We start from the raw sequence: 20,305 nt of genomic DNA on the forward strand, positions 1-20,305 counted from the left end.
GCAGTGGGAGAAACATAAGACTGTAATCTGAACTAAATGAAGTCTTACATAGACAAGCAGGAAAAACACAGAAAGGAAAGACTGTACTTTCCAAAAACTGTAATCCTACTTAATGTGGAACACACGCACACAAAAGACAGCTTGAGCAAAATGTGAATGTAAGCAAAATCAGAGGCAAAGCTTCCTCTAAATTATAACCAAATGTATTCAGTGTCATGACAGACTCTGCTTAAAAGGAGTGCACCTGAGTCCACACAGTCCAGATGCTTCAAGGCACCACAAGCATGTGTGTGAGTGTGAGCACACACACACACACACACACACACACACACACACACACACACTAACCCCCCACCCCCCCCACACACATGCACACGTGTGTCAAATATATTAAAATGCAATTTCAGAAAACATGCATGATAACATTACTCAATGCCCCAATATATCAATTATTGCTACTGTATGTGATGAAACTGATGAAGTGAATGGTGAAAACAATTGCTCGCACAGCTGTACTTGTCACACTTGTATTATGGTATGCTACCTTTGACAGTTAAATGAAGTACCCTCATATTTCTGTCAATATTGTAATGGCCTGAAATCAAATCAGTCCCCTGACATCAACAACAACCTATTCTGTGAATGAACAAACTCCCAGTGACAATAACATACACATAAGTTCCATTTTTCCACAAGATGTCACATTAGTATTACAAAACAATTTACAAAGATATTTTAAGACGCAGTTAATCGTACACTATTATTTGGCTTACGTACTGTAAGTTAGGTTCAGGCAACTCAGACTAAAGCTGCACTGCACTAAACTGTGTAAATCCAAAAAACACCCACAACACCTAAGGCTGTCAATTTTGGAACAAAGTCAAGTTGGAACAAAGTTAAACTGACCAGCGCACAACTCTGTGATATCTGTCCATCTGACAGTGGTCAGATAGTGTTTTACCCTTCAGCACAGTGTAGTGTCATATACCCCTGTGCTACTTGTCTGTGGTGAGCAGTTTTCACAGCAAGGAAAATTATTTCTTTTAACTTGCCTTCTTTACTCTATAAACTAACACATCATGAGCTCTGTATGGGGCTAAGAATATTTGTCTGGACTAAACCTGATACCTATCATGTCCAACAGACTGATATGACACATCTTTATGTCTTGGTTTAGACACAACACCAGAAAAAGATTATACATGGTAACTTTTTGAGACAGGTTCACGTTTTTGTGTTTTTACAAAAACAGAAAATAAATGACTGTTGCTTTTATTTACATTAAACAGCGGTTCACTCGGGCAAACGAACTTGCTCCCAAATGAGCATCTAATGGACTTGATGGGCGACCTAAACTGAAATGAATGATCTAATGGACGAGATGAGCCTCTCAGCAGAGGCCATTTGGTCTGTCCTCTTGCTTCCACTGAATTGACTAGATGTGATCTGGATGCTTTTATGCACTTATGAAATCCAGATGGAAGAGTTGAGTTAAAATATGGAAATGGCAAGTTAAGAGACCGTACTGTAATATAGAGGAGACATGGTACTCTTTCACTTCAGAGTGAAGATAATCCGTCATTTAAATTCACATAAAATGTTTCCTATATTGGTTTGTAGAAAAGAAAATCCGGTTTTGTTTTGGTCTCGTTCTGGGCCCAGGCAGGTCAGAGCAGACATCAACCGAGCTGCAGTTGAGGTAATATAGATTCAGCATGGCCATTTTACCTTCCAACTCAATTATACTCATCTGCTTAATGTCACTGTGAGTGCCCCTCTTGCTCTCTACTGTATATCCCCTCTCTTCATCTCTCTCCTCTGTCAGGTCTCTCTATAGCCCTACAGTACATCCCAGCTGAAAGCAAGATCAAACTGTGTGTAGACCCAGAGATGACTGACACTATATACAACGACCTTCACCAGATCACAAGGCAGCGATCTTAGGTTTAAGTCAACAACACTAGAGTGTGACTCAGTGGTTGATCCCGAACCACCAGGCCCAGTGCAGGCTCCAGTGACTTACCTACATTAAGTGTGAGGTCATTGCCTCTAAATGCAATCTTGTCAAGGGGAGCGACCATTTATGCAAGTGAATTAGCATTCACTGACCGGAACACACACACAAACACCAAGTTTATCTTGCTGGAGGCTTGCTGGCATGCATGTGTATGAGCCAGCATACACACATTCATGCTCTCTCTCTCTTTCTCTCTAACACACACACAAAATGAGTTTTCCACTTGTTTCAGCATTTTGGAGCTTAAGAAAGATTTAAAGTATAAACCCCAAAAAATATGCAATATAGCAACAGAGCAGTTTCACAGGACCAACTTGATAAGAATGTGTGACTATGTGAATGTGTATCCTTATGGGACAAGTTTGTCCTATTAGTCAACAGCTGAGACACTTTCTTACAAAATGCCAGATACTAATCAGCCAACTGTACAATGGAGGCTGTTTTGCCAATTGCACAACAGAGACTGAGTGTCAGTCCAAACCGACACTTTTGCAGCTTTTACTTCTCTGGTCTGATGGGCTGGAGGTGAAAAAACACAATGAAAAGCATCAGTTTAAAGTCGTCATCTTTTCCATTGCTTCATTGTGCTACATGGCAAAATAAGTTAAGACAAGTGCAGATTGCTAGTTCTTCTCTGGTGTGTTGCAAGAGAGAAACCCCTCAATCCTCAAACCTAGCCAACATTTTCACCTCTGTCCTTTAGCTGTCCTTCAGTTTGACACACTGAAATGGGCAACACACAAGACAAACAAGTGAAGCTGAAACCAGATTAACCTTCTTTACCTGATTAAATGTAAACTTCAAGGGAAGAGGCTGTTGATGCACATTTCCACTATAGTCAGATTTTGCACTGACAGAAAGAATCATAAACTCATGAACATTAGATGTAGAGGACACTTTTTCCTCCTGAGGCAATTGCCCACAATTTCATCATGCACACTATGATGTCCAATTAGATTCATGTAACAACCAAATTCTAGTTAAATGCCCAACATTAATAAGCACCAAAGGTACACAGGGAACATTTATTTAAATCATGCAATTTGTTAAGCGCCACTGGGATTCTTTGTTTTATTCTAACAAAACGTACAAACTGACCCAGTGAAAGCCTGCCAATATTTTACTTGAGTTTTTAACAGCAAATTTCATGTCGTTCACATGCTAAAAAATGGAAGGAGAAGAAAAAGCACTTAGAAGTGGGCTTGTGCTTTCTCCTTAGTGGTTACTGTCTAAGAAATCCATGCAGCTGCTTTAAGGAGGCAAATCTAAAATAAATAAATAAATAAAACAGATTTACAGAGATGTAAGTTTTCATTTAACCACAGGCTGGGTGATAGAAGATGTTATAAATCTGCTCCTCAAAGTAGAGCAGCTTATTAATAAGGCTATTGAACACATTACCTTTCAGCTTCAGTGTTTGGGTTATATAATGTAACTCAATAATCTATAATCATTTAGATCATGAAGGACCACATTAGTGACTAGTTATCTGTGTCTGACCCTTCAACACAATAACCTTGAGGAGACCTTCACTGATTTCATCTGGACTGGGATTTCTGCTATCCTGATGGAAGACTTAACGGCATGTTGCACTGAGGTTTATGGAGTGACTTATATGTAATTTATGGTTTTCACTGCAGCTATAAAACAGAGGACTATAGATAGAGTAAATCCATTTAAGCAGCATTTCAATTTTATTTAGCTCCTTGTACTGTATGCTGTGATTGATTTATATTAAATTTCATTGAAACCCTGTATACCCCACTAAAATAAATAAGATAAATAAATCAACTACCTTAGCATTTAAAATATTAACAACTTTCAAGGAAAAAGATGCAAGGGCACTTTAGCAAGTGACTGAAAACCAGGTTGCAATATTAAAAGGATAAAACAAGATTGTCAGAAATCTGTGTATGAATGGTGGATAGGGTTGAAAAAGAGAAGCACAGTGAGAAAAGGGTCACAACGTCCAAAGAAGCGAGAAAGTCATTAAATAATAGGCAAAGACACAAATGGTGTTACATTAACCACATGTAGTTTGAGATGCACCCTGATCCAGAACCAGTGCTTGCTTGGATACTGACTTCCTGTGTGTGAGCTTTGTGGGTATTACTGTACGTGTGATCAATCTACATTAAATACTTTCTTTGTGCATGTCTGAAATTCTGAGTTTTATATATTAGTGATATCAACTTAGTCGTGGCAGTATGAGCACTCTAGTCTTAGCACTATAAAAATCTCTGGCCTTATTTTACCTTACATAAAAAAGCATCCCAGTAAATAACTCTTAAATAACTAATGAGGTGAGAGCACTGGTATCGAATTGGTACGGTTTGGATGAGTGCTGTGGGAGTGCAGAAATCTTGCATCGCAAATGTTTTGAGTTTGCACTTTAATTTTTACGATGTACTGAATGCAAGATATTATCTTGCATGCTGAGAAACATTTCAGGCATTGTCTGACACTTTAAGTTGACATTAACGGTCCTGTGTTACTGACTTTCTCTTCACCACGTAACAAAGAACATTTATTTGCACACTGTTGTTCAAACAAGATAAATCCTCTGCACCACCAGCTGAACCACCTCATATATTCAAGCACACAACATCAAATGCAAAATGCATGAGGGAAGGAATTGTTTAAGTGTGTGTTTTTACAATGTGTTGGTGCATGCATCTTTTTTCTTCTTGAGTAGAGTGCTGTATATTAATACGTGCTCACTTGCACACCTGTGCGCATGTGCGGGTGTTTTGAATGCGTGAGTGTAATGAGAGAATGCTTGCTTGTTTTAGCTCCCGTCGTTTTCAATCCATCTCCTGAGGCTAGAATAAGCAGCTCTCTTTCCCACAGGCCTCCGTTAAGCCTAGCTGAGCATCTGGCCATGCAGGCTCTAATCAACACTGGCATGGCCATTCTGTCTGTGACAGAGGGGAAAGGGGGAGACAGGTCCGCTCTTTGGGGGACTGGAGGTGGGGGGCTGATGTCAGCATGAGACGAGATGAGCAAGAGGGTAGGGGTTAGGTCGAGAGTGGAGAAGACGGAGGCAGAGGTAGGTGGTGGGAGAGATAAGAGGTGAGGGATGGAAGAAGGTGGGAAAGGTGGTGGCAATGACAAAAAAAGAAGGTGCAGAGAGAGACAGGAGAGGAGAAAGTGACATGAACAGTGTTTTCTATCAGTGAGTTTGTGTGAGAATGTAAGGGTCAAAGTGCCACGTGAGAAAGAGAAAAGGGAGAGGTGAAAAGAAGGAAAGAATGGTAGGGGGAGCGCTGGGGGGAGAGAGCATTTCACAGATGAAGCGGATATGACTGGAGGGAGATAAAAAAAAAGAGAGAGAGAGAAGGAAAAGGAACCTATTTGCTGGAAATCAGAGGCCAGGCCCAAACAGATTAGGATTTAAAGGGAAAAGAAGGTAAGCAACAGTAATAGAAAAGTAGTTGAGAATGTGGATTTAGAGAGAAAGAGAAGCGAGCAAAGAAAGAAGTAGAGTGACAGAGAGCAGAGATAAGCTGTATCCATTTTGTCTGTGTCAAGATGAGGTTAGAGGAGTGAAGGACCTCACATCAGAAGAAATGAGAAGCAGCAGAGAAGGGGGGGATGAAGGAGAGAGTGGCAACGGTGAACGACTCGGGGAGCTACCAGCAAGTGAACTAACTGTAGTCAGTCTAATGATGACATGGCGCTTTCGTTAACCACCGTGTGATTGACAGCTGTAGCCTGTGGCCTGTAGAATGGGATGGTGGCCAGTGTCAGGGGCTGGTGGGAGGAAAGAAAGAAAGAAAGACAGAAAGAAAGAAAGAAAGAAAGAAAGAAAGAAAGAAAGAAAGAAAGAAAGAAAGAAAGAAAGAAAGAAAGAAAGAAAGAAAGAAATAGAGATGTTTTGTTCAGCTCTTAATGGAGGTGTTGTGATGTTGTGTCCTGTGTTGTCATATTGATTCCCATTTCACTTTACGCTCGTGTCCTGTTGTGCAATGTTTGTTTGTTGCGTTGGTATAATGTCGTGTTGTGTTGAATTTCATTATGTGTGCCATGTGTAACCCACAGCATGACAATCAGTGTATAGGTCACAATTTGTTCTACTTCACTCATTCAGTGTGACACTGCGCTTGTGTGTGTGCTGATCTCTTGCTGTGAGGGTTATTTTGTTTTACCCGACCCAATCAAGACCTTTTCGACACCACATAAGACACAGTTTAATACTTGTTTCACAGTCACGCTCTTCAAGTATCTGAGTACACTCATAGAGATTATAAGACCTAGACTTATTTGATATTATGTCACATTTTTCAGCGCATGCCAGAGGTAAGCACTTATTCCTAATAATGTTCCAATTTAAATCAAAACCCAGACCCAGACACTTGTCAGAAAATGGATTGGCTTGATTATTATTACTGAAAGCTACTACATTCATTTCAGCGTTTGCCAAAAATCGAGCCCACTGTGAGAGAAACTATTTAAGACTTTTATGAATTAAATTTTAATATCATCTGTGGCATTTGTGAGGAAAATTATTTCAATGCATTTGCACTAAATCTGTCAATTTAAGCCATTGTTCAGTTGCTATTTTTCTAAATGTAGTTATGAAGCAATGAACAACTGTTATGATTTTTGAAGTCTAAATTCCATTGACTGAAGTAACAAGCAAGGCTATAAACAAAACACCATGTAGCCTACATTATGTCCATGATGTCAGTAATACTGAATGCCCATCTTTAAGTTTGATTTAGCTCTTACCTCTTCAACAAAAGCCTTTCCACTTATAGTTTGATATGGTTTACAAAATTATGAATACTGTATGAACACAACAAAGCTGTCAAAGCAGACTGGCATTATGACAGACAACACCCCCAACAACACGTTCAGTCTTTTTTTAGCATCATGTTAAAATTGGCCTTATCTAAGAGACATAAGAGCTACTGATGTATTTAATGCAATCTAGGAATTTAGTTCTGTTCTTACTTCATATTCCTTTAAGCTTCATCTCAAATCTCTTCCTGTCCAGCACTGGTGTACCCCCTCATTCATTTGTGGCTTTTGCTGTTCCATACATGATTTGATGTTTACAATGGGCAACATTGGCACTTACAGACACTCTGCATGTTAGTGCTATACCATGAAATTCCACACTTGAAGCCAAAACAAGAGTGCGTGCACACAGAGAGATAACACAGCACTTTGTGCATGTGCAGCAGACCAGCACTAGTATACAGTAATGAAGTTGCAGGTGCTGTGGTGGTTCAGGGCAGAGGCTGTGAAATTGTTCCTCGTGTGGCCACGGTATTGTAGCCAATAGAAGTCTGAATGTGTGTGTCTGTGGAAAAGACAGAGAGAAAAGAGGCAAAGAGAAAAAAGAAAGGGCATGGGCAACAGAATCTGGGGAAGACTGCAATTAAATGATTTGTACCACAAAGGCTCATATTGACTGACTTTGGCCCTATCTCTTCTTTTCCACTACATCTCACTTTGTCTTGTCTCCTTCATCAGCTTGTGATGAATGTATCTCTTTGGTCAAGTGTCTGTGGCCTATGATTCATTTTTAATATCGCAAGCCGTCACACAGCAACTCAGACGTGATAGATGAAAACAGAAATAAAAGTATGAATGCATAAAAACTAAAAAACGAACATCTGGGTCAAATCTAAGATTTTCTAGAAGATTATTTCAACAGGGAATAAACCCAGTTCTGCGTAGCATAGCACATGTCGCCAGCTTCACTCTGTTTTGTGTTCTAATCAGACTGATCCCTGATGACATTGGAGGTCTAGGGATTCAGAGTGTGTCATCAATAGCTGTTTGACACCTGATGTTGTGTGATCAAGTGCTCCGATAGAAAATCTGAATATAATTGGCATGAACAAGGGCTGTAAAGAGAAAGAAAAGATTTTCTGTTCTGAAATAATTTGGGGAGGAATGACTTCTTTTAGCAGAAGTAGCAGAGTGTGTCTGGCTGCGCCTAACCATCCAAGAAAAAAAAGACAAATCATTTTCTCCACTGAACATCTCATTTTTGCAGAACAAGTGAAATATGGATCTCAGTGTTTTTCAACATAACAGCACTAGTATTTATGGTGACTGAGCTGAAGCTGATATGAGCAGCTAAATCCATTTATCACAATCACAGCCAGGCACACACGGTGCAGTCGCACATATAATACAAGACTCACACAAACATGCACACGCACTATTTGTCTCTTTCTCTCTCTGTCTGTCTCCCTGTTGTTTCCAGCTCAGCGGGAACAGCTGACAAGTTTCCTCTTCTGGCATGCCATCAGTATTATTTCACAAACAAACAAAAAAAAGGAGTAGTATACCAAGATTTTCTTATTACATCAGCATGAATTCTACCCTCTGCGGTATTCAAATCAAACCATTAAGTGTGTATTGAATTAGAGGACTCCTTCGTCTGCCTCCCCCTTGGGACCTTTTTTGATCAATAAGCAGTTTGGCTGCTTGGTAAACTCAATCTGAGAGAGAGGGGGGGGGGGCTATCTAGAGATAGGCAGACAGGAAGGGAGGTGGGGAGAGGAAGGAAGTCACAGCTCGCCCCCCCCCAGGCTGAAATGCACGGCGCCAGTTTTGGTCCTGCTGCCAGAGAGGGAGGGGAGTGTGTTGGGTGTGGGGGTCGGGGCATGTGGGTGGAAGATGCAGAGATGTAAGAGGCATTACATGATCGTCCGCTGAAGTGTCAGGTAATACTCAAGTCATTGAACCTTGTCAGTTTTCCCCTGCTTCACTCCCACCTCCCTCTGGTTATTTCTCCATTTACCCACTGACAACATCCCCAGGAACTCCACCATCCACTCCGTGCCCGCTCTCTTCCCTCACTTTTACGTATATCTTTTCAATCCCCCCTCATCTGCTTCATCCTCTGCTATTACTCTCTTTACACCCTCCCACCCCTTCTGTTCTTCCATACCCTCTCTGCAGCCCATATCTGCACCATTGACACAGATCCTGGCAGGGGAGGATGGTGTTTCCATGGATACAGAAAACTAGGAGGAACCCCCCTCCTCGCTTCCTGTGCCCCCCTCTCATGGCCCCCGAGGCATAGCTGGGAACTGGAGAGGTAATCTCAGGAGCATGCCCATGTGTATCAGCACACCGATACGACAAGCACACACACACACACACACAGAAACAGGAAACAAAGAATAATTACAAATTTACTCAACAATATTTCCCTGACAGGCTTATGAAAATATATGAATCATGTGGAAATACTATGAATATTAACGAAAGAAAATGAGGAGCCGCGACAATAGATCAGACCGTTTCGCTTTATCTGTTCTTCTGTCAATCAGGCATGATTCTGTGTGTCAGGTGATATTTGACAAGCCTGGGAGGGACAGCGGCCCGTCACACCCTGTCCCAGTGTATAAAAAATGAAGCTGCTTGGCATCGAGGGAGTGGGCGTTCAAATTAAAGGTTAAAACATTTAACTTGCATGCGATATCTCAGAAAGCAGAAATTCTGATGACAGACATACGGCAGAGCCAGTTAGTGGCTGGCCCAGGGGAAACCAGAACAAGAAGCCAGAACAAACAAAAGAGTAGCTGCATGTCACAGAAGAGTCTGTCACATAATTGGTCTTTTGAGTCTCATATTTAGTTCATTTGCTTGTTCTTCTTCTTATTGCTAAGAGTCGAAATGGAGGCCATACTTGTTTTAGTCATGGGAGCTTTTATGAACTTCACTGCACAAACAGGACCTATAAAGATACAAAGCGTCTCCAAGTATCTATTTTTTTCTTGTCTTTGCGTTATCGTCACTGTGAAAGTGCTATGCAATGCTGTCATAATGACAAAGGAGGCCGAGTTTAACAAATGATCGTATGTTGACATTTCTGAGACATGCTCTTTTTAGTGGCGCAGCTCGGTTTTTTGTTATCGGCCTGTATCGACTGCAGCTGCCCGACCAGAAATGATGGCGTCTGTCAGAGCTGTGAGCAGATCAGGATACATATGACTGTATCTTTGCTTTGCCGACTGCCTGTCAAAACTGAGCTTTTTCGAAACAACTTGTTAAAAAATGCAAACAAGCTACCGGTAGATCTCATGACAGTTAATCTTTACAAAGACCTTTGATGTAATTCAACTGTCATGTATCAGTTTATCTACATGTTTATATGTTTCATAAAAGTGAAAATTTGTTTCAATTTTCAACATATGGCCCAAAGAACTGAAAACACACACGTGTACACTGAAAAGTCATCCAAGTGAATCTAATTATGCCATACCGCAGATTTACATATCCTATTCACTGCAACAGGTGTCTAATAACATAATTTGTTTGGAAAATTGCAGACTATACATGTACAGAACCACTGTGAAATATCTCAATTTTCCTGCAGTGGGCCCAGTGCCAGAAACTCATCTGTGTGAATTAGATCTACTTTGTCTGTGTTTGCACAGAGACTCGGGGTTGTATCTGTGGTCAAGGATACACTGACATAAAGCTCTTTACAGAGACCTGAGCTTAATCTTGTTGTCCTTCCCCCAATCTATGTCTCTCTGAGTGTACATTGCCCCCTGTCTAACCCTGCATCTTGTTGTTTTATGTATGTGACAGTTAGTAGCGGGAGACACAGACAGGCCCAGGGAGAGTGAGGCATTAAAAGTCTGAAAGCCTACGTCAGTGTACCGGCATGGCACAGAATGAATTAGAACAAACAGTTCAGTACAGAAGGACTTGTTCTAAAAACGTTCTTACATCGGTAGATACAAGTGGTGCAATTCCTACATCACAACCTCTGATGACAGCCGGTCATGGAACCACATGTTCCGCAAACAAAACACATCAAGACACTCTATTATTCGCTGGGTTGGACACACTACTGTATGTGCACAGACACAACCCCCTCTCTTTGTGTTTATCGTCCTCACCATGTGCATGTCTTTTTATTCCTATTTCCAGAAAGTTGGCATAGCACAAAAGGAAGTCTATAATAAGAGTTCTACTGGGCTTGTAGCGTCCAAACAACTTTGACTTTCTAGAAAATTTGTTTCCAAACTCAATGAAGTGTGACGTTCTTTAATCACAGCACAGGGGGATTTGTCACAGGGGGGAAGCTGATAAACACTCTACAATATCTTCAGCATCGTCACTTGCAGGTCTGTTTTCCTGGGTTTGACACAGCAGGTCAAAATGACCTCTTGGTTGGTGGGAATGGAGCAGATGTCATCTTACTAAGAGCTGTTACAGTATGTGTGCCTGGTAGCAGTGCTACGGTGGATGGTCTTTTATGTTTTGCCAGCAGGCATGTTGTGAAAACTGTGGCTATGCTTTCAGGATGAATAAAAGCCGCAGCAATGCCTCTATAGTCTTAACCCCAGTGGCACCGCTGCTGTGGCGGTGCTTGGGTGAAGGCTTTATGGTCTCACATTTGGCTGCTGGTGACCACAGTGTCACATACTGTAAGCCCCAGTCCATTAAATATGAAATTCTGTCCATACTGTACAGCTTTCTGCTTCTCCCCCCGCAGCCTTCAAAGACTCCAATTAAAATCAAGTTTGTCATTCAGTGGACAGGTATTTATGTACTTGCCATAGCAGGAGTTTGTCAAACTTGGTCATAGATAAATGTGGCGACAGCTCTGATGCCATTCATGCCAACACAGAGAAGCTGCCCTGTGAGTAGGGAGATTGTCAACATAAGTTTTCTTGTCATTATTTATAGCCGGCCGCGAGAGGAGATACCCTGAGGGGTGGCCAGTGTAAAGCAGATGGGCGACAGCAGTAGCTGCAGCAGAGGACATCAGAGGACAGCAAGGTGACCAGCTGGGGTGCTAACGATAAGAGGGATTGTAAAGTGAACTACTGACTCGTTTGTAAAGGGGCTTAGAAATGTAAAGGGCTGAGGAAGCAGTAGACAGCATTTTAGACTTAAGTGGAGAAGTAATAGCGGGGGAGTTATGCAGAAATTAAGGAGGGAGGACTTGTCAAAAAGAGTGAGAGTGGTTAGGCTGCAAACAGGAAGGAAAAATAATCTGGAAACATTGAGGCTGAAAGTCAAATGGAGATTACTTTTATATGTAAAATGGGTGCAAAATGTGCCGATAGCATCTAGAGGACAGGGCAGCCGCAGGAAGAAAAATGACAGAGATTGTGGGCAAAGATGTTGAAATGCATAAATAATATGAATGAATACTTGTTCGAATAAAGTTTGTTGTTGTTGTTGTTGTTTTTTAAAAAATATATCCGTGAGAGTAACAAAGAATGTGGTGCTGTTTTAAAGTTTCATGGCACACATTTGGAAGTGCAGCTCCCACTTTTTGCACTAATGTTTTTCTTTTTCCCCAACATGGAGGTCATGCAGTTTGTCTCACTTAGGTAGAGATGGGAGTATGGGATGAAAAAAGTTGCAAAGATGGCAGAAGGTTTTGCTAAAAACGGTGTTCTCTCTCCAGTCTTTGAGGTCAGTGTCCTTCCCTCCTAATACCCACACTACAAAAACTAGCACATACAAGCTGGACAGTGGTGACATCAAATATTATGAAAATCTAGTTCACAATCACACTGAGATCAGATGTGAATTCTGACTGTGCAGGGCCTGGTTTGTTACAGTTGTAATGGCAGTAAGTAACCTCCAAATACCATAATGCAAATACTGTATGACTTTTTCTGCAATTATGTGCAAAATGTTGCGTAACATTATGTCATATTGACATAAAGTGTAGGGCTGGCCTGGCCAAGCATACACCTGTGTCACGCCTCTTGTGTTTAATGAGGAGGAAGTTAGCGGGACAATTGGTGCAGCCGAGCTGGAGCTTAGATTAATAGTGGTACAGTTCAAAGAGGCTAGATTGTCGAAGTAGAAGTGTCTGTTCCCTCAGCTGTCACACTAAAGAAGAGTGCTGATAATTAACGACCCAGTAGCTTTGTGGCTCTTACATCTTTCCGTATTACTAAACCCTCTAGCAGCTCTCTGGCACTGATCCAGAAGCAGGTGGACTTTCTTGGGTCAGAACATCAATGACACCAGATAGCTATTGTCTGCAGTATTTGCCAAGACAGGGAGGCAGTTAAGCTCCATTGACCTGGAGAGAAGGGTTGCAGGTGTCTGACTCCAAGTAACACAACAACTTTTGAATCCTACAAAGCAACAAAAACAACAAGTTGGGTTTCGTCTAATCATTTCCTCTGTGGAGTTACAGTAAGTGCTGCACTTCGTGCACACCATGATCTCAGAAAAGCCACTGTTGGAGGCCGATGAGACTTCCTGACATTTATTGGGGAAAGTGATGGTAATTTGAAAAACTGTCAACCAGACATAAAGTATGTGGGAGTTTGCACAGGAAAAAGCATGCATTTTGACAAGTGGTGTCACAAATCATTGATGTTACAATATGTGAGCTGTGGCAAAAAATAATTCTACATAATTCTAAGAGGTACAAGCCAGAAATACAATGTGGCATATTTAAACAAATAGAAAGTTGTGCCCAGTTTACTGTGAGATACTGGCTGACAAGTTCTCTCTGACACAATATTTTCTTCCCTGTTGTGAGAAGCTTTTCTCAATGCATTTCAATATATATTTTCCGTCTTCTTGTCTCTCTCAAAAAGCTGCTGCCTAAAGGTCCCCAACCTACTGTATGTGAGGTCAGTCTTTTTAACAGAAACTGCTTGATTCGTTACTGTACTGAACCTAAAGGTCTAATTCCTACAGGACAAGAAAGCGAGAGCCAGGTCCAGGTTTGACATAAGCAAAATACGGAAAAGTCTGCTGATCTTTCTTCTTTTTTCATGCTCACATCTGGACAATAAACAATAGTCCTGACTACTTTTCAAGTGATGAATTTGCCCACAGCTTGCCAAGCTACTTTGGAACTAGGAAAAGTAATATCTGCCATATTTTCCACATGTAGCTGTTTCTACTAAAACTGCCCTACAGTACCAGGCTTCTGGTAAACCCAGCCATACAGTATATCCATCCCATACATCTAAATCCAGCAGCGGATTCAAACATGCTCCTTTTGTCACCTTGTCTTAAGCCAAGTCTGGACAACAGTATAACCTCAACACAGGCATCCTATCTATCATTCCAGTTTCCAGGTAAAACCTTATGAAACTGAAAACAACACCGTGACAATAAATCCTGGCTTTGTAAAATCTATAATGTTAAGTGTGTCTGTGTGTGTGTGAGAGAGAGAGAGAGCTTTGAGGGTTATTTTAGTTTCATCCTTCCTTTCCTACGACATATTTTTCATTACAGAACATCAGTCGAAATCTCTATTAGCAGGTTCACAGTGCAGCCCGGTCCACACTATATAAAGTGTAGGCGGATTTCTTCTTTCTGTGAGAATCTGTGAACCAGTCACTGTCTTCAGCCTTTCCCACACATGCTTACAACAAGAGCCTGTCAGCTAAATCAACACGAACCTTGGCCTTAAATATAACCTTAGAAATGGGTAGAAGAAGAAAAGCAAGGCTCATTAAAATGATTTGTCCCTCCTACACTTTGAGTAGAAAGCCATTTAGAAATGCTGAGATGCAATATGCTTGGAAAGATAAAGGGATGCTTTATTTAAAAAAAAGGTAAAGAACGGAAACTCATTGATTTTTATTTTTTTCTGTTTATCTATATCATTCTAGGCTATCAGACAAAACTTCTGCTTGTGTGTTTTGCAAGTAACTGCTTAACCAAGTCTGTGTGACAATCAAGATACAATCCACTGAGCCATGTGAAGAGCAGCTGCAATATTAGACATTAATTGTTTGTAACATAGTTAAAGTCTCTAAACTTCCTGTAGTCACAAAATCAGAACCAGTTAGACACCCCTCATGTCAGTCCAAACTCATCTGATAAGAGTTATCCTGTATGGCTTTTACTCCATGTTTTCTCTGTCATTAATTGTAATCAGCAGGTCACTTCTTTTTCTATTTAAAAAAAATACTATTAAATTTACAATGAAGCTTTATCAGCTATTTGTGCAAAACAGAAAAGTAATTGGCAAAGACCAACCAAAAAGAAAAGGAAACAAAAAAAAAAACAACAACCAAAAAATCCAAATCCTCAAATCCCACTCATCCACCATCATTGATTCAAAAAGAAGCACCAATTTTAATGCGTTGAGTTAGAAATGAATGCCCATGTCCATTATAGTAGTATGGCATCATGTTAAAGCAGAAGTAAGTGATATATTTGTGTTAATATAAGTCTTAAATAGTTATATCTTCCGACAGCAATCACTTATATAGAGTGTTTGGACCGAAACACGGGTCTCTCAGTCCCTCTGCTCTGCTCTGAGCCGAAGAGAAAACTTTTCTCGTATCCTACAGTTTTTATCCAATGAGGAGAGAGAACGGCATGCAGGGCTGTGTGTGCAGCCAAGGGATGCCGTGAATGTGGTGACGTAAGGACGAGGACTGTTATGGTGCGTTCAGGGCAACTCGTAACTCGTGTTTTTCCGACCTGTGAAGTTGTACCAGTTCGATCTGGTACGAGTTCACACTACAGGTCGGAAGTTACGAGTGGCCGTTATAGTGCACTTTCACCGGTAAAACAGGTTGGAAAAACACTAGTGGGTTGCCTGGAACGCTACAAAGTCGTAAGTTGTGACTTGAAGCTGTAATTTACGGTTTCAAAAGCCTGCCTGGAACGCAGCATTAGCCAAAACGACCGGATCGCTTACTTCTGCTTTAATTGGACTCTTTAATAGGTGAAACATCCAAAGGACCTCAAACTGATGCCACTCAGGAGTTAGTCATTTGAATCTTGCAAACAGACTTGTCATAGCGGCTTAAGCATCAGTCACATCTAAGCAAATGACGGTATTATAATTGCAGCGCAAACAGGATTCATTAGATTTATTATGAATCATTATTGGTTGAGTGTGTAAGGGAGAGGCAGTGAGAAAGAGTTCATGTCTGTGTGTTCATGTTATTGCTTTGCAGCTCCGTAGGCTACTTATAAGCAAACATTAAAACCAATCAAGTGAGACTTGAAACATTATGTAAACTCCTGGGCAGGCATGCTGTAGGCACAATTCTCGAGGTGATATTCACATCTCTCAGTGGATTGGCGACTTGATCAACGCAGCGTCTGCTAATGATGCCTTGAAAGGCAGCGTTTTGAAGAAAAGCAAGAGGAAGGACAAATGCCTTTCCCCTATCTTGTCTCTGCTCCCTCCATCCCTTTCTATCACAGTTAATAGACTGTCTATTCGTGTCTCATTGGTGGTGTGTGGGAAACTGGGTCTAATTGGATGGGCAGGGGCAATGGTTTGTTTAACCACAGACATGACAGGATAATGAGGACAAAAACCCTGCAACAAAATGACTTTATACCTTCTCTGTGATACATAATAACACACATGCAGGTACAAACACACACACACACACACACGGTTTGCTGTTGATGTTGCCATTGTGTTTTCTTTGATTTTCAAAATTAATGACTTTGGGTCCTGGGCTCTATTTTAATAGTCAAAAGCAAATGGTCTGAAGCACATAGTGTGTATAACACCTATATCACTTAAGCTGTTTTAACAGCATCATGCGCATGGTTCAAAGAGTTATGCTTATTCTTTTAATTAATTACAGGAGTGTTTTGAGTGTACTATGCCATAAACCATCATCTTCCTCTAAAAGGCAGGTACATTTGCACCTTGCTGGATTGCTTTTATTACAGTATGAGGTAGTAGTTTTTTTTAAAGAGAATTCAATTCTATTAATGAGAAGATGATTACATATTGCGACTGTCCACTCCCAGCACATACACGTAGCAGCTCTACTCCTTGCCCCCCTGAGGGGCAAGACAGGGCTGAGTGAATCAATGTGCTGCACACAGCCCTGAAGCAACGACACAAATTAGACATCTTTTATGTTGTATTACTGTACAAGAATTGAAAATACCTTTTCAGTGTGTGATGGAACTGTGGTGGGACCAATTCATTCAACGACATGAATGGGAAAAACCTTAAGAAAGAATGTTTCACTGCAGTTTCATCCATGACGCATTGTAATGTTACATAACAGACAATATGAGACAAAGAAAGCTCCAACCTTCTGTGGGCTGCACTGTTATGTTCCACCTGACTTATCCAAACATCTGAAGTGCATTTTCAGCTCACGCTGCTTGTGGGTAATAGGCAGAGTGTATGTACGCTGTGCTCCTGCCTATGGAGGTGCATATAGACATGGCTCTGCCCTCTCCTTCATTTTCTTCATATGTATTTCTTGACTCAGGTATGCCACCCAGTAAAGGTGTGTTGATATTGTAATGTGGGTGGATGGGAGGGGGTGGAGTCGGGGGTGGGGTGTGTGTGTGTGTGTGTGTGTGTGTGTGTGGGGGGGGGTTGACAACTGTTGTCCAGGCTCATCTCCATCTTCTTCAAACAATGACGATTTCCAAGCCAGCAGCGTCTTGCCTGCTCTCGTCTGTAATTAGCAGTTTGTGTGCTATTTGTCCTTGCTCAGTGGGGAATTGTGTCAGGCCCTTTAATTGGACAAAGAGAAAGGAGATAATACAGTAAAAGGCCTGTATTTACATCATTACTTCAGAAAAAAAAAATCTCCTGCAGTGAAAACATACAAACCCCAATTAATTATTAAGGCAAGGAGAAAGAGAGGGCGCATAAATGTTGAGACAAAGACAACTCCACAAATGAATAGACAGATACAGCTTGCACTGATCCAATGAGGCGCTGCAACTTAATGATCTCAAAGACAGAAATGAGTAGATGTGGAAAAAAATTACAGATTTTCTGATTTGATTCTTACAAGATTGGTCTTTGCTGCGCATTTTCTCAGTAAACATGTACTGAATGTTATGTGTAGGCAGTGGTTACTAATTCCAAGTAGTTTACTTAGAGCTACTGTACGTACATGACATCAACTTTGTGGAAATTGAATATGAATATTTAATGTGACAACATGTGGAAAAGTTAAAAATGAGTGCAGCTGACAGCAGGCCATATGGGGCACATTGAGTTGGAAGAGTCTTGTGAACTGTGATGCAAATAACTACAGTCCACACTGACCCACTGCAGGTTATTAGGCTGTTGAGACTAAGGTTGGTCAGACTCTGACCATCATAGCTAATGTAAAGATCACATCTACAACAGGGGACGGAGTGAAAACACTAGGCACTTCTCTCAGGTCTTGGTTTGTGTTTGTTGGGGAGATGTTATCTCTGGCTATGAGATATGAAGTCAGGTGAACAGTGTGGATTCTATATCATTCATCCCGTTACAGATGACAACAGTCTGCAGTTTTAGTGTTATGTTCTTTTTGTGCTCAAAGTGGAAATTATGGTGGATATTATATACTTAGATGAAGTAGTTTTTGATAGCATTTATTTTCTTAAGTGGCGGAGTCAGGCTACATTGTCTAATTGCACCAGATCTCCACAAAGAAGGTAAGGGTAACACTACTGTATGCCTGGGATTATTTATATTTAGGGCTTGGCATTAATGCTTGCCTGCTGAAACAAAATACAAAATAAACTGTCTTCAAAATCATGTAAGTGGAGCTCTCTACAGCTTAGTTGCTTGAGTTTCCATGGTCTTTTGGAAGGGAGACAGCTGAGGTCAAAAGGGGTTATTGTGAAGAAAATGTGTGTGTCGCGTGTGTGTCACTCACGCGCCAACTGACTGCGCTGACTCTGACCGAGCTGTCTGGACTGTCACCTTGTGATGTACTTTTTCTTGGGACTGATTAATTGAATGGTTTTTCCAAACTATTGTTATTATAAAAATCCACTACTGGCCGACCATTACTTTGATTCACAGCTTCATATCTGGGAAAATTATTTACAATTTAGCCTTTTAATGTGCAATTTACACAATATTCAAGTTGAAAGTAGAGAGGTGCATTTAAGTAAGTAATAAGTAGGTAATACTGTAATTAATTCAAATTGATAGTGTCTTAGGTGCTATGATGGTGACAAAGCCTGTCATGAGATAGACAGCCAAATAAAAATACTCAGGTTGTTCCTACTAAATTAAGTGTCTCCAGGGCAACATTTTTTCCGTAGGTACTAGCACTATCCAGTGGATGAAGTGCTGAATGAAGAGTTAGCATTGTAATGATACTGCATAATAAAACCGCAGTATGATCAGTTATATAATGCCTAAATGGGTTTTGGCTGTGTAGAGGGACGACAGTTAACATTGATTAATGCCATAAACAGGGTTGATTATGCAGTCTAGATAGACCCATTCTTGTTGTTAGAGCTGAGTTCAAGTTGTAATGAATGGGTCAGCACATCAGCAGGGAATAAAAGTCTGTTCAGTTTAGGGTCCTAAATGAGAACTGATATTGCTATTTGAATGCTTAAAATCAAATGACTCAGACAACATTAAACTGTGGATGTTGTGGCCAAGAGCACACCTTGTTTTGTTTAACATGTATGAACATGTGAAGCAGAAATGGCTTAATCCATTTGATGGGCATTTTGTATATTGAATAGTAAAATACTCCTATTTAATAATAAAACAAAACAAAACAAAAAACAATTTAATTAAAGCCAGGTCACCAGTATTGGCAGAGGGTATGAGTCAATACAAACAAATAAATGCCAGCCTGGCCAAAACAAAAACAGGGGTTGATAAAATCCTGGTATCCGCCATGTAATGTGCAGGTCAGATAAGCATACTGTATATTTCTACTGCTTAAATTTAAATTTCAACAACATAATCATGCTATTTTCAACACCTTGTTGTTCAGGATTACTCATGTGTAGTGTTTGATACATTCATTCTGACCCACTTTGGTTTGTCATTATTTAATCCCATCCAGATGTTGTTGCATATGCCTGCAAATGTTTCACAATAAAATTCCTATTAAGAAATGGAAACAGTAACAGGAAATGTTGAGTTTGTAAGAGTGTGATGTAATATCTTTAACAGGGAGAAGGGGAGCAGATCAAAACAAGGCTTCTTACCAATTACGCTTATCACGCAGAGGAAATTAGAAATAAAAGCCTGCCTCACCCTCTGTCAGGTGAGGTAAATACAGCCCCCAGGCATCCACCGACAGAGTAGCAAATGTTGATTTACTGAGACTGATGGTGTCTATTTGACACTGTGTCCAGTGAAATGAACTGTCAGAACAGCAGGGTCTCCAGGGACAGAGGCATTACCTAGATAATCAGACAATCAACACTGCCCCCAATCACACATACACACCTTCAGCATAGCGTAACGGTGCAGCTGGTGAGTTGTACACTTTCACTGCATCTCTTGCTTTCCAGTGGACTTCAGTTTGTGTCAAAAAGCAGGTGCAGTTTACAGTCTGGTTTCACGTCAGATGAGTTGGCTTTACATTTTAGGTCAGCAAATCCATAATTATA

The 20,305-nt window shown here is 40.8% G+C and overlaps 1 protein-coding gene across 9 annotated transcripts in view; it reads right to left on the reverse strand.

The window, feature by feature from the left end:
• Positions 1-20,305, reverse strand: part of trpm3 (transient receptor potential cation channel, subfamily M, member 3) — a 138,466-nt gene that overhangs the window by 65,365 nt on the left and 52,796 nt on the right. The gene's annotated exons all lie outside the window — the stretch shown is intronic.

The sequence above is a fragment of the Trachurus japonicus genome, chromosome 9 (genome assembly GCF_045865225.1).
Source record: "Trachurus japonicus isolate A0001 chromosome 9, Traja_1.0".
Lineage (NCBI taxonomy): Eukaryota > Metazoa > Chordata > Actinopteri > Carangiformes > Carangidae > Trachurus > Trachurus japonicus.